Source organism: Pleurodeles waltl, unplaced genomic scaffold (assembly GCF_031143425.1).
Source record: "Pleurodeles waltl isolate 20211129_DDA unplaced genomic scaffold, aPleWal1.hap1.20221129 scaffold_70, whole genome shotgun sequence".
Taxonomy (NCBI): domain Eukaryota; kingdom Metazoa; phylum Chordata; class Amphibia; order Caudata; family Salamandridae; genus Pleurodeles; species Pleurodeles waltl.
In genome coordinates, this window is record NW_027150391.1 from 2,991,858 (window position 1) to 3,005,397 (window position 13,540).

Genomic DNA, 13,540 nt, shown 5'->3' on the forward strand with positions numbered 1-13,540 from the left:
AAGCAGGTGTAATGACAACTATATTTTACTTCATGAGTAAGTGCATCTTTTTCATTAAGTTGGGCAACTTAAAAGAATCATCTCCCGTCGGGGAATTGAACCCCGGTCTCCCGCGTGACAGGCGGGGATACTGACCACTATACTAACGAGGACTTAATGGCAGTAGTTTAACAGTCCTCACCTCTTTGAGGATAGGGAATGCCCATGACAAATTCAGCTAATTGGAATAGGCAGCTCTACTGCTTTTGCTTAGGGAAATTCATCTTTTTTCATAAACAGGGAGAACACAGAATGATCTTCCAAAAACAATCAGTTTTATCAAGAAAGTTTTTTAATTAAATTAATCTATCTATATTTATATCTGTATATATATATATATATATATATATAATCAGCTCACTTTACCATTAGCAGCTTATAGCTATTAGCCACCAGGGGTCAGTACTAACCAAAAACACCGATTTGTCTTCTATCCCTGTCCTACAGAGTTTATAAGCAGCCCATGATTTACCACTGTTTCATGTCATTTTCCAAGTATTTTAGAGATAAATTGTTTTTGAAAGAACAGTAAGTTGAGATTGAAATTTAGAGAGCATCTTCTGAGTTTCGGTTAACACATCAGTAAGCATTTTGGCTATCACTAAAGTCAACACTGGTCTCAATCGTGATAAGCAGGTGTAATGACAACTATATTTTACTTCATGAGTAAGTGCATCTTTTTCATTAAGTTGGGCAACTTAAAAGAATCATCTCCCCGTCGGGAAATTGAACCCCGGTCTCCCGCGTGACAGGCGGGGATACTGACCACTATACTAACGAGGACTTAATGGCAGTAGTTTAACAGTCCTCACCTCTTTGAGGATAGGGAATGCCCATGACAAATTCAGCTAATTGGAATAGGCAGCTCTACTGCTTTTGCTTAGGGAAATTAATCTTTTTTCATAAACAGGGAGAACACAGAATGATCTTCCAAAAACAATCAGTTTTATCAAGAAAGTTTTTTAATTAAATTAATCTATCTATATTTATATCTGTATATATATATATATATATATATATATATATATATATTTATATATATTTAATCAGCTCACTTTACCATTAGCAGCTTATAGCTATTAGCCACCAGGGGTCAGTACTAACCAAAAACACCGATTTGTCTTCTATCCCTGTCCCACGGAGTTTATAAGCAGCCCATGATTTACCACTGTTTCATGTCATTTTCCAAGTATTTTAGAGATAAATTGTTTTTGAAAGAACAGTAAGTTGAGATTGAAATTTAGAGAGCATCTTCTGAGTTTTGGTTAACACATCAGTAAGCATTTTGGCTATCACTAAAGTCAACACTGGTCTCAATCGTGATAAGCAGGTGTAATGACAACTATATTTTACTTCATGAGTAAGTGCATCTTTTTCATTAAGTTGGGCAACTTAAAAGAATCATCTCCCGTCGGGGAATTGAACCCCGGTCTCCCGCGTGACAGGCGGGGATACTGACCACTATACTAACGAGGACTTAATGGCAGTAGTTTAACAGTCCTCACCTCTTTGAGGATAGGGAATGCCCATGACAAATTCAGCTAATTGGAATAGGCAGCTCTACTGCTTTTGCTTAGGGAAATTCATCTTTTTTCATAAACAGGGAGAACACAGAATGATCTTCCAAAAACAATCAGTTTTATCAAGAAAGTTTTTTAATTAAATTAATCTATCTATATTTATATCTGTATATATATATATATATATATAATCAGCTCACTTTACCATTAGCAGCTTATAGCTATTAGCCACCAGGGGTCAGTACTAACCAAAAACACCGATTTGTCTTCTATCCCTGTCCTACAGAGTTTATAAGCAGCCCATGATTTACCACTGTTTCATGTCATTTTCCAAGTATTTTAGAGATAAATTGTTTTTGAAAGAACAGTAAGTTGAGATTGAAATTTAGAGAGCATCTTCTGAGTTTCGGTTAACACATCAGTAAGCATTTTGGCTATCACTAAAGTCAACGCTGGTCTCAATCGTGATAAGCAGGTGTAATGACAACTATATTTTACTTCATGAGTAAGTGCATCTTTTTCATTAAGTTGGGCAACTTAAAGGTATCATCTCCCCGTCGGGGAATTGAACCCCGGTCTCCCGCGTGACAGGCGGGGATACTGACCACTATACTAACGAGGACTTAATGGCAGTAGTTTAACAGTCCTCACCTCTTTGAGGATAGGGAATGCCCATGACAAATTCAGCTAACTGGAATAGGCAGCTCTACTGCTTTTGCTTAGGGAAATTCATCTTTTTTCATAAACAGGGAGAACACAGAATGATCTTCCAAAAACAATCAGTTTTATCAAGAAAGTTTTTTAATTAAATTAATCTATCTATATTTATATCTGTATATATATATATATATATATAATCAGCTCACTTTACCATTAGCAGCTTATAGCTATTAGCCACCAGGGGTCAGTACTAACCAAAAACACCGATTTGTCTTCTATCCCTGTCCCACAGAGTTTATAAGCAGCCCATGATTTACCACTGTTTCATGTCATTTTCCAAGTATTTTAGAGATAAATTGTTTTTGAAAGAACAGTAAGTTGAGATTGAAATTTAGAGAGCATCTTCTGAGTTTCGGTTAACACATCAGTAAGCATTTTGGCTATCACTAAAGTCAACACTGGTCTCAATCGTGATAAGCAGGTGTAATGACAACTATATTTTACTTCATGAGTAAGTGCATCTTTTTCATTAAGTTGGGCAACTTAAAAGAATCATCTCCCCGTCGGGAAATTGAACCCCGGTCTCCCGCGTGACAGGCGGGGATACTGACCACTATACTAACGAGGACTTAATGGCAGTAGTTTAACAGTCCTCACCTCTTTGAGGATAGGGAATGCCCATGACAAATTCAGCTAATTGGAATAGGCAGCTCTACTGCTTTTGCTTAGGGAAATTAATCTTTTTTCATAAACAGGGAGAACACAGAATGATCTTCCAAAAACAATCAGTTTTATCAAGAAAGTTTTTTAATTAAATTAATCTATCTATATTTATATCTGTATATATATATATATATATATATATATATATATATATTTATATATATTTAATCAGCTCACTTTACCATTAGCAGCTTATAGCTATTAGCCACCAGGGGTCAGTACTAACCAAAAACACCGATTTGTCTTCTATCCCTGTCCCACGGAGTTTATAAGCAGCCCATGATTTACCACTGTTTCATGTCATTTTCCAAGTATTTTAGAGATAAATTGTTTTTGAAAGAACAGTAAGTTGAGATTGAAATTTAGAGAGCATCTTCTGAGTTTTGGTTAACACATCAGTAAGCATTTTGGCTATCACTAAAGTCAACACTGGTCTCAATCGTGATAAGCAGGTGTAATGACAACTATATTTTACTTCATGAGTAAGTGCATCTTTTTCATTAAGTTGGGCAACTTAAAAGAATCATCTCCCGTCGGGGAATTGAACCCCGGTCTCCCGCGTGACAGGCGGGGATACTGACCACTATACTAACGAGGACTTAATGGCAGTAGTTTAACAGTCCTCACCTCTTTGAGGATAGGGAATGCCCATGACAAATTCAGCTAATTGGAATAGGCAGCTCTACTGCTTTTGCTTAGGGAAATTCATCTTTTTTCATAAACAGGGAGAACACAGAATGATCTTCCAAAAACAATCAGTTTTATCAAGAAAGTTTTTTAATTAAATTAATCTATCTATATTTATATCTGTATATATATATATATATATATAATCAGCTCACTTTACCATTAGCAGCTTATAGCTATTAGCCACCAGGGGTCAGTACTAACCAAAAACACCGATTTGTCTTCTATCCCTGTCCTACAGAGTTTATAAGCAGCCCATGATTTACCACTGTTTCATGTCATTTTCCAAGTATTTTAGAGATAAATTGTTTTTGAAAGAACAGTAAGTTGAGATTGAAATTTAGAGAGCATCTTCTGAGTTTCGGTTAACACATCAGTAAGCATTTTGGCTATCACTAAAGTCAACGCTGGTCTCAATCGTGATAAGCAGGTGTAATGACAACTATATTTTACTTCATGAGTAAGTGCATCTTTTTCATTAAGTTGGGCAACTTAAAGGTATCATCTCCCCGTCGGGGAATTGAACCCCGGTCTCCCGCGTGACAGGCGGGGATACTGACCACTATACTAACGAGGACTTAATGGCAGTAGTTTAACAGTCCTCACCTCTTTGAGGATAGGGAATGCCCATGACAAATTCAGCTAACTGGAATAGGCAGCTCTACTGCTTTTGCTTAGGGAAATTCATCTTTTTTCATAAACAGGGAGAACACAGAATGATCTTCCAAAAACAATCAGTTTTATCAAGAAAGTTTTTTAATTAAATTAATCTATCTATATTTATATCTGTATATATATATATATATATATAATCAGCTCACTTTACCATTAGCAGCTTATAGCTATTAGCCACCAGGGGTCAGTACTAACCAAAAACACCGATTTGTCTTCTATCCCTGTCCCACAGAGTTTATAAGCAGCCCATGATTTACCACTGTTTCATGTCATTTTCCAAGTATTTTAGAGATAAATTGTTTTTGAAAGAACAGTAAGTTGAGATTGAAATTTAGAGAGCATCTTCTGAGTTTCGGTTAACACATCAGTAAGCATTTTGGCTATCACTAAAGTCAACACTGGTCTCAATCGTGATAAGCAGGTGTAATGACAACTATATTTTACTTCATGAGTAAGTGCATCTTTTTCATTAAGTTGGGCAACTTAAAAGAATCATCTCCCCGTCAGGGAATTGAACCCCGGTCTCCCGCGTGACAGGCGGGGATACTGACCACTATACTAACGAGGACTTAATGGCAGTAGTTTAACAGTCCTCACCTCTTTGAGGATAGGGAATGCCCATGACAAATTCAGCTAACTGGAATAGGCAGCTCTACTGCTTTTGCTTAGGGAAATTCATCTTTTTTCATAAACAGGGAGAACACAGAATGATCTTCCAAAAACAATCAGTTTTATCAAGAAAGTTTTTTAATTAAATTAATCTATCTATATTTATATCTGTATATATATATATATATATAATCAGCTCACTTTACCATTAGCAGCTTATAGCTATTAGCCACCAGGGGTCAGTACTAACCAAAAACACCGATTTGTCTTCTATCCCTGTCCCACAGAGTTTATAAGCAGCCCATGTTTTACCACTGTTTCATGTCATTTTCCAAGTATTTTAGAGATAAATTGTTTTTGAAAGAACAGTAAGTTGAGATTGAAATTTAGAGAGCATCTTCTGAGTTTCGGTTAACACATCAGTAAGCATTTTGGCTATCACTAAAGTCAACACTGGTCTCAATCGTGATAAGCAGGTGTAATGACAACTATATTTTACTTCATGAGTAAGTGCATCTTTTTCATTAAGTTGGGCAACTTAAAAGAATCATCTCCCCGTCGGGAAATTGAACCCCGGTCTCCCGCGTGACAGGCGGGGATACTGACCACTATACTAACGAGGACTTAATGGCAGTAGTTTAACAGTCCTCACCTCTTTGAGGATAGGGAATGCCCATGACAAATTCAGCTAATTGGAATAGGCAGCTCTACTGCTTTTGCTTAGGGAAATTCATCTTTTTTCATAAACAGGGAGAACACAGAATGATCTTCCAAAAACAATCAGTTTTATCAAGAAAGTTTTTTAATTAAATTAATCTATCTATATTTATATCTGTATATATATATATATATATATATATATATATATATATTTATATATATTTAATCAGCTCACTTTACCATTAGCAGCTTATAGCTATTAGCCACCAGGGGTCAGTACTAACCAAAAACACCGATTTGTCTTCTATCCCTGTCCCACGGAGTTTATAAGCAGCCCATGATTTACCACTGTTTCATGTCATTTTCCAAGTATTTTAGAGATAAATTGTTTTTGAAAGAACAGTAAGTTGAGATTGAAATTTAGAGAGCATCTTCTGAGTTTTGGTTAACACATCAGTAAGCATTTTGGCTATCACTAAAGTCAACACTGGTCTCAATCGTGATAAGCAGGTGTAATGACAACTATATTTTACTTCATGAGTAAGTGCATCTTTTTCATTAAGTTGGGCAACTTAAAAGAATCATCTCCCGTCGGGGAATTGAACCCCGGTCTCCCGCGTGACAGGCGGGGATACTGACCACTATACTAACGAGGACTTAATGGCAGTAGTTTAACAGTCCTCACCTCTTTGAGGATAGGGAATGCCCATGACAAATTCAGCTAATTGGAATAGGCAGCTCTACTGCTTTTGCTTAGGGAAATTCATCTTTTTTCATAAACAGGGAGAACACAGAATGATCTTCCAAAAACAATCAGTTTTATCAAGAAAGTTTTTTAATTAAATTAATCTATCTATATTTATATCTGTATATATATATATATATATATATATAATCAGCTCACTTTACCATTAGCAGCTTATAGCTATTAGCCACCAGGGGTCAGTACTAACCAAAAACACCGATTTGTCTTCTATCCCTGTCCTACAGAGTTTATAAGCAGCCCATGATTTACCACTGTTTCATGTCATTTTCCAAGTATTTTAGAGATAAATTGTTTTTGAAAGAACAGTAAGTTGAGATTGAAATTTAGAGAGCATCTTCTGAGTTTCGGTTAACACATCAGTAAGCATTTTGGCTATCACTAAAGTCAACGCTGGTCTCAATCGTGATAAGCAGGTGTAATGACAACTATATTTTACTTCATGAGTAAGTGCATCTTTTTCATTAAGTTGGGCAACTTAAAGGTATCATCTCCCCGTCGGGGAATTGAACCCCGGTCTCCCGCGTGACAGGCGGGGATACTGACCACTATACTAACGAGGACTTAATGGCAGTAGTTTAACAGTCCTCACCTCTTTGAGGATAGGGAATGCCCATGACAAATTCAGCTAACTGGAATAGGCAGCTCTACTGCTTTTGCTTAGGGAAATTCATCTTTTTTCATAAACAGGGAGAACACAGAATGATCTTCCAAAAACAATCAGTTTTATCAAGAAAGTTTTTTAATTAAATTAATCTATCTATATTTATGTCTGTATATATATATATATATATATAATCAGCTCACTTTACCATTAGCAGCTTATAGCTATTAGCCACCAGGGGTCAGTACTAACCAAAAACACCGATTTGTCTTCTATCCCTGTCCCACAGAGTTTATAAGCAGCCCATGTTTTACCACTGTTTCATGTCATTTTCCAAGTATTTTAGAGATAAATTGTTTTTGAAAGAACAGTAAGTTGAGATTGAAATTTAGAGAGCATCTTCTGAGTTTCGGTTAACACATCAGTAAGCATTTTGGCTATCACTAAAGTCAACACTGGTCTCAATCGTGATAAGCAGGTGTAATGACAACTATATTTTACTTCATGAGTAAGTGCATCTTTTTCATTAAGTTGGGCAACTTAAAAGAATCATCTCCCCGTCGGGAAATTGAACCCCGGTCTCCCGCGTGACAGGCGGGGATACTGACCACTATACTAACGAGGACTTAATGGCAGTAGTTTAACAGTCCTCACCTCTTTGAGGATAGGGAATGCCCATGACAAATTCAGCTAATTGGAATAGGCAGCTCTACTGCTTTTGCTTAGGGAAATTAATCTTTTTTCATAAACAGGGAGAACACAGAATGATCTTCCAAAAACAATCAGTTTTATCAAGAAAGTTTTTTAATTAAATTAATCTATCTATATTTATATCTGTATATATATATATATATATATATATATATATATATATTTATATATATTTAATCAGCTCACTTTACCATTAGCAGCTTATAGCTATTAGCCACCAGGGGTCAGTACTAACCAAAAACACCGATTTGTCTTCTATCCCTGTCCCACGGAGTTTATAAGCAGCCCATGATTTACCACTGTTTCATGTCATTTTCCAAGTATTTTAGAGATAAATTGTTTTTGAAAGAACAGTAAGTTGAGATTGAAATTTAGAGAGCATCTTCTGAGTTTTGGTTAACACATCAGTAAGCATTTTGGCTATCACTAAAGTCAACACTGGTCTCAATCGTGATAAGCAGGTGTAATGACAACTATATTTTACTTCATGAGTAAGTGCATCTTTTTCATTAAGTTGGGCAACTTAAAAGAATCATCTCCCGTCGGGGAATTGAACCCCGGTCTCCCGCGTGACAGGCGGGGATACTGACCACTATACTAACGAGGACTTAATGGCAGTAGTTTAACAGTCCTCACCTCTTTGAGGATAGGGAATGCCCATGACAAATTCAGCTAATTGGAATAGGCAGCTCTACTGCTTTTGCTTAGGGAAATTCATCTTTTTTCATAAACAGGGAGAACACAGAATGATCTTCCAAAAACAATCAGTTTTATCAAGAAAGTTTTTTAATTAAATTAATCTATCTATATTTATATCTGTATATATATATATATATATATAATCAGCTCACTTTACCATTAGCAGCTTATAGCTATTAGCCACCAGGGGTCAGTACTAACCAAAAACACCGATTTGTCTTCTATCCCTGTCCTACAGAGTTTATAAGCAGCCCATGATTTACCACTGTTTCATGTCATTTTCCAAGTATTTTAGAGATAAATTGTTTTTGAAAGAACAGTAAGTTGAGATTGAAATTTAGAGAGCATCTTCTGAGTTTCGGTTAACACATCAGTAAGCATTTTGGCTATCACTAAAGTCAACGCTGGTCTCAATCGTGATAAGCAGGTGTAATGACAACTATATTTTACTTCATGAGTAAGTGCATCTTTTTCATTAAGTTGGGCAACTTAAAGGTATCATCTCCCCGTCGGGGAATTGAACCCCGGTCTCCCGCGTGACAGGCGGGGATACTGACCACTATACTAACGAGGACTTAATGGCAGTAGTTTAACAGTCCTCACCTCTTTGAGGATAGGGAATGCCCATGACAAATTCAGCTAACTGGAATAGGCAGCTCTACTGCTTTTGCTTAGGGAAATTCATCTTTTTTCATAAACAGGGAGAACACAGAATGATCTTCCAAAAACAATCAGTTTTATCAAGAAAGTTTTTTAATTAAATTAATCTATCTATATTTATATCTGTATATATATATATATATATATAATCAGCTCACTTTACCATTAGCAGCTTATAGCTATTAGCCACCAGGGGTCAGTACTAACCAAAAACACCGATTTGTCTTCTATCCCTGTCCCACAGAGTTTATAAGCAGCCCATGATTTACCACTGTTTCATGTCATTTTCCAAGTATTTTAGAGATAAATTGTTTTTGAAAGAACAGTAAGTTGAGATTGAAATTTAGAGAGCATCTTCTGAGTTTCGGTTAACACATCAGTAAGCATTTTGGCTATCACTAAAGTCAACACTGGTCTCAATCGTGATAAGCAGGTGTAATGACAACTATATTTTACTTCATGAGTAAGTGCATCTTTTTCATTAAGTTGGGCAACTTAAAAGAATCATCTCCCCGTCGGGAAATTGAACCCCGGTCTCCCGCGTGACAGGCGGGGATACTGACCACTATACTAACGAGGACTTAATGGCAGTAGTTTAACAGTCCTCACCTCTTTGAGGATAGGGAATGCCCATGACAAATTCAGCTAATTGGAATAGGCAGCTCTACTGCTTTTGCTTAGGGAAATTAATCTTTTTTCATAAACAGGGAGAACACAGAATGATCTTCCAAAAACAATCAGTTTTATCAAGAAAGTTTTTAATTAAATTAATCTATCTATATTTATATCTGTATATATATATATATATATATATATATATATATATATTTATATATATTTAATCAGCTCACTTTACCATTAGCAGCTTATAGCTATTAGCCACCAGGGGTCAGTACTAACCAAAAACACCGATTTGTCTTCTATCCCTGTCCCACGGAGTTTATAAGCAGCCCATGATTTACCACTGTTTCATGTCATTTTCCAAGTATTTTAGAGATAAATTGTTTTTGAAAGAACAGTAAGTTGAGATTGAAATTTAGAGAGCATCTTCTGAGTTTTGGTTAACACATCAGTAAGCATTTTGGCTATCACTAAAGTCAACACTGGTCTCAATCGTGATAAGCAGGTGTAATGACAACTATATTTTACTTCATGAGTAAGTGCATCTTTTTCATTAAGTTGGGCAACTTAAAAGAATCATCTCCCGTCGGGGAATTGAACCCCGGTCTCCCGCGTGACAGGCGGGGATACTGACCACTATACTAACGAGGACTTAATGGCAGTAGTTTAACAGTCCTCACCTCTTTGAGGATAGGGAATGCCCATGACAAATTCAGCTAATTGGAATAGGCAGCTCTACTGCTTTTGCTTAGGGAAATTCATCTTTTTTCATAAACAGGGAGAACACAGAATGATCTTCCAAAAACAATCAGTTTTATCAAGAAAGTTTTTTAATTAAATTAATCTATCTATATTTATATCTGTATATATATATATATATATATATATATATATATATATTTATATATATTTAATCAGCTCACTTTACCATTAGCAGCTTATAGCTATTAGCCACCAGGGGTCAGTACTAACCAAAAACACCGATTTGTCTTCTATCCCTGTCCCACGGAGTTTATAAGCAGCCCATGATTTACCACTGTTTCATGTCATTTTCCAAGTATTTTAGAGATAAATTGTTTTTGAAAGAACAGTAAGTTGAGATTGAAATTTAGAGAGCATCTTCTGAGTTTTGGTTAACACATCAGTAAGCATTTTGGCTATCACTAAAGTCAACACTGGTCTCAATCGTGATAAGCAGGTGTAATGACAACTATATTTTACTTCATGAGTAAGTGCATCTTTTTCATTAAGTTGGGCAACTTAAAAGAATCATCTCCCGTCGGGGAATTGAACCCCGGTCTCCCGCGTGACAGGCGGGGATACTGACCACTATACTAACGAGGACTTAATGGCAGTAGTTTAACAGTCCTCACCTCTTTGAGGATAGGGAATGCCCATGACAAATTCAGCTAATTGGAATAGGCAGCTCTACTGCTTTTGCTTAGGGAAATTCATCTTTTTTCATAAACAGGGAGAACACAGAATGATCTTCCAAAAACAATCAGTTTTATCAAGAAAGTTTTTTAATTAAATTAATCTATCTATATTTATATCTGTATATATATATATATATATATAATCAGCTCACTTTACCATTAGCAGCTTATAGCTATTAGCCACCAGGGGTCAGTACTAACCAAAAACACCGATTTGTCTTCTATCCCTGTCCTACAGAGTTTATAAGCAGCCCATGATTTACCACTGTTTCATGTCATTTTCCAAGTATTTTAGAGATAAATTGTTTTTGAAAGAACAGTAAGTTGAGATTGAAATTTAGAGAGCATCTTCTGAGTTTCGGTTAACACATCAGTAAGCATTTTGGCTATCACTAAAGTCAACGCTGGTCTCAATCGTGATAAGCAGGTGTAATGACAACTATATTTTACTTCATGAGTAAGTGCATCTTTTTCATTAAGTTGGGCAACTTAAAGGTATCATCTCCCCGTCGGGGAATTGAACCCCGGTCTCCCGCGTGACAGGCGGGGATACTGACCACTATACTAACGAGGACTTAATGGCAGTAGTTTAACAGTCCTCACCTCTTTGAGGATAGGGAATGCCCATGACAAATTCAGCTAACTGGAATAGGCAGCTCTACTGCTTTTGCTTAGGGAAATTCATCTTTTTTCATAAACAGGGAGAACACAGAATGATCTTCCAAAAACAATCAGTTTTATCAAGAAAGTTTTTTAATTAAATTAATCTATCTATATTTATATCTGTATATATATATATATATATATAATCAGCTCACTTTACCATTAGCAGCTTATAGCTATTAGCCACCAGGGGTCAGTACTAACCAAAAACACCGATTTGTCTTCTATCCCTGTCCCACAGAGTTTATAAGCAGCCCATGATTTACCACTGTTTCATGTCATTTTCCAAGTATTTTAGAGATAAATTGTTTTTGAAAGAACAGTAAGTTGAGATTGAAATTTAGAGAGCATCTTCTGAGTTTCGGTTAACACATCAGTAAGCATTTTGGCTATCACTAAAGTCAACACTGGTCTCAATCGTGATAAGCAGGTGTAATGACAACTATATTTTACTTCATGAGTAAGTGCATCTTTTTCATTAAGTTGGGCAACTTAAAAGAATCATCTCCCCGTCGGGAAATTGAACCCCGGTCTCCCGCGTGACAGGCGGGGATACTGACCACTATACTAACGAGGACTTAATGGCAGTAGTTTAACAGTCCTCACCTCTTTGAGGATAGGGAATGCCCATGACAAATTCAGCTAATTGGAATAGGCAGCTCTACTGCTTTTGCTTAGGGAAATTAATCTTTTTTCATAAACAGGGAGAACACAGAATGATCTTCCAAAAACAATCAGTTTTATCAAGAAAGTTTTTTAATTAAATTAATCTATCTATATTTATATCTGTATATATATATATATATATATATATATATATATATATTTATATATATTTAATCAGCTCACTTTACCATTAGCAGCTTATAGCTATTAGCCACCAGGGGTCAGTACTAACCAAAAACACCGATTTGTCTTCTATCCCTGTCCCACGGAGTTTATAAGCAGCCCATGATTTACCACTGTTTCATGTCATTTTCCAAGTATTTTAGAGATAAATTGTTTTTGAAAGAACAGTAAGTTGAGATTGAAATTTAGAGAGCATCTTCTGAGTTTTGGTTAACACATCAGTAAGCATTTTGGCTATCACTAAAGTCAACACTGGTCTCAATCGTGATAAGCAGGTGTAATGACAACTATATTTTACTTCATGAGTAAGTGCATCTTTTTCATTAAGTTGGGCAACTTAAAAGAATCATCTCCCGTCGGGGAATTGAACCCCGGTCTCCCGCGTGACAGGCGGGGATACTGACCACTATACTAACGAGGACTTAATGGCAGTAGTTTAACAGTCCTCACCTCTTTGAGGATAGGGAATGCCCATGACAAATTCAGCTAATTGGAATAGGCAGCTCTACTGCTTTTGCTTAGGGAAATTCATCTTTTTTCATAAACAGGGAGAACACAGAATGATCTTCCAAAAACAATCAGTTTTATCAAGAAAGTTTTTTAATTAAATTAATCTATCTATATTTATATCTGTATATATATATATATATATATAATCAGCTCACTTTACCATTAGCAGCTTATAGCTATTAGCCACCAGGGGTCAGTACTAACCAAAAACACCGATTTGTCTTCTATCCCTGTCCTACAGAGTTTATAAGCAGCCCATGATTTACCACTGTTTCATGTCATTTTCCAAGTATTTTAGAGATAAATTGTTTTTGAAAGAACAGTAAGTTGAGATTGAAATTTAGAGAGCATCTTCTGAGTTTCGGTTAACACATCAGTAAGCATTTTGGCTATCACTAAAGTCAACGCTGGTCTCAATCGTGATAAGCAGGTGTAATGACAACTATATTTT

General features: G+C 36.0%; 20 non-coding genes across 20 annotated transcripts; all 20 read right to left on the reverse strand.

Annotated features, from left to right (window-relative positions):
- Positions 1–79: 79 nt before the first annotated feature.
- Positions 80–152, reverse strand: TRNAD-GUC (transfer RNA aspartic acid (anticodon GUC)). Its single transcript has one exon. It is a non-coding gene; the product is annotated as a tRNA-Asp (tRNA).
- A 598-nt stretch (positions 153–750) lies between these two features.
- Positions 751–822, reverse strand: TRNAD-GUC (transfer RNA aspartic acid (anticodon GUC)). Its single transcript has one exon. It is a non-coding gene; the product is annotated as a tRNA-Asp (tRNA).
- A 620-nt stretch (positions 823–1,442) lies between these two features.
- On the reverse strand, positions 1,443–1,515 carry TRNAD-GUC (transfer RNA aspartic acid (anticodon GUC)). The gene has a single exon. It is a non-coding gene; the product is annotated as a tRNA-Asp (tRNA).
- A 594-nt stretch (positions 1,516–2,109) lies between these two features.
- TRNAD-GUC (transfer RNA aspartic acid (anticodon GUC)) lies at positions 2,110–2,181 on the reverse strand. Its single transcript has one exon. It is a non-coding gene; the product is annotated as a tRNA-Asp (tRNA).
- A 594-nt stretch (positions 2,182–2,775) lies between these two features.
- Positions 2,776–2,847, reverse strand: TRNAD-GUC (transfer RNA aspartic acid (anticodon GUC)). The gene has a single exon. It is a non-coding gene; the product is annotated as a tRNA-Asp (tRNA).
- Positions 2,848–3,467: 620 nt separating this feature from the next.
- Positions 3,468–3,540, reverse strand: TRNAD-GUC (transfer RNA aspartic acid (anticodon GUC)). Its single transcript has one exon. It is a non-coding gene; the product is annotated as a tRNA-Asp (tRNA).
- A 594-nt stretch (positions 3,541–4,134) lies between these two features.
- Positions 4,135–4,206, reverse strand: TRNAD-GUC (transfer RNA aspartic acid (anticodon GUC)). Its single transcript has one exon. It is a non-coding gene; the product is annotated as a tRNA-Asp (tRNA).
- A 594-nt stretch (positions 4,207–4,800) lies between these two features.
- TRNAD-GUC (transfer RNA aspartic acid (anticodon GUC)) lies at positions 4,801–4,872 on the reverse strand. The gene has a single exon. It is a non-coding gene; the product is annotated as a tRNA-Asp (tRNA).
- A 592-nt stretch (positions 4,873–5,464) lies between these two features.
- Positions 5,465–5,536, reverse strand: TRNAD-GUC (transfer RNA aspartic acid (anticodon GUC)). The gene has a single exon. It is a non-coding gene; the product is annotated as a tRNA-Asp (tRNA).
- Positions 5,537–6,156: 620 nt separating this feature from the next.
- On the reverse strand, positions 6,157–6,229 carry TRNAD-GUC (transfer RNA aspartic acid (anticodon GUC)). The gene has a single exon. It is a non-coding gene; the product is annotated as a tRNA-Asp (tRNA).
- A 598-nt stretch (positions 6,230–6,827) lies between these two features.
- TRNAD-GUC (transfer RNA aspartic acid (anticodon GUC)) lies at positions 6,828–6,899 on the reverse strand. The gene has a single exon. It is a non-coding gene; the product is annotated as a tRNA-Asp (tRNA).
- A 594-nt stretch (positions 6,900–7,493) lies between these two features.
- On the reverse strand, positions 7,494–7,565 carry TRNAD-GUC (transfer RNA aspartic acid (anticodon GUC)). Its single transcript has one exon. It is a non-coding gene; the product is annotated as a tRNA-Asp (tRNA).
- A 620-nt stretch (positions 7,566–8,185) lies between these two features.
- TRNAD-GUC (transfer RNA aspartic acid (anticodon GUC)) lies at positions 8,186–8,258 on the reverse strand. Its single transcript has one exon. It is a non-coding gene; the product is annotated as a tRNA-Asp (tRNA).
- A 594-nt stretch (positions 8,259–8,852) lies between these two features.
- TRNAD-GUC (transfer RNA aspartic acid (anticodon GUC)) lies at positions 8,853–8,924 on the reverse strand. The gene has a single exon. It is a non-coding gene; the product is annotated as a tRNA-Asp (tRNA).
- A 594-nt stretch (positions 8,925–9,518) lies between these two features.
- On the reverse strand, positions 9,519–9,590 carry TRNAD-GUC (transfer RNA aspartic acid (anticodon GUC)). Its single transcript has one exon. It is a non-coding gene; the product is annotated as a tRNA-Asp (tRNA).
- Positions 9,591–10,209: 619 nt separating this feature from the next.
- Positions 10,210–10,282, reverse strand: TRNAD-GUC (transfer RNA aspartic acid (anticodon GUC)). Its single transcript has one exon. It is a non-coding gene; the product is annotated as a tRNA-Asp (tRNA).
- Positions 10,283–10,902: 620 nt separating this feature from the next.
- On the reverse strand, positions 10,903–10,975 carry TRNAD-GUC (transfer RNA aspartic acid (anticodon GUC)). Its single transcript has one exon. It is a non-coding gene; the product is annotated as a tRNA-Asp (tRNA).
- Positions 10,976–11,569: 594 nt separating this feature from the next.
- On the reverse strand, positions 11,570–11,641 carry TRNAD-GUC (transfer RNA aspartic acid (anticodon GUC)). Its single transcript has one exon. It is a non-coding gene; the product is annotated as a tRNA-Asp (tRNA).
- Positions 11,642–12,235: 594 nt separating this feature from the next.
- On the reverse strand, positions 12,236–12,307 carry TRNAD-GUC (transfer RNA aspartic acid (anticodon GUC)). The gene has a single exon. It is a non-coding gene; the product is annotated as a tRNA-Asp (tRNA).
- Positions 12,308–12,927: 620 nt separating this feature from the next.
- On the reverse strand, positions 12,928–13,000 carry TRNAD-GUC (transfer RNA aspartic acid (anticodon GUC)). Its single transcript has one exon. It is a non-coding gene; the product is annotated as a tRNA-Asp (tRNA).
- Positions 13,001–13,540: the final 540 nt, after the last annotated feature.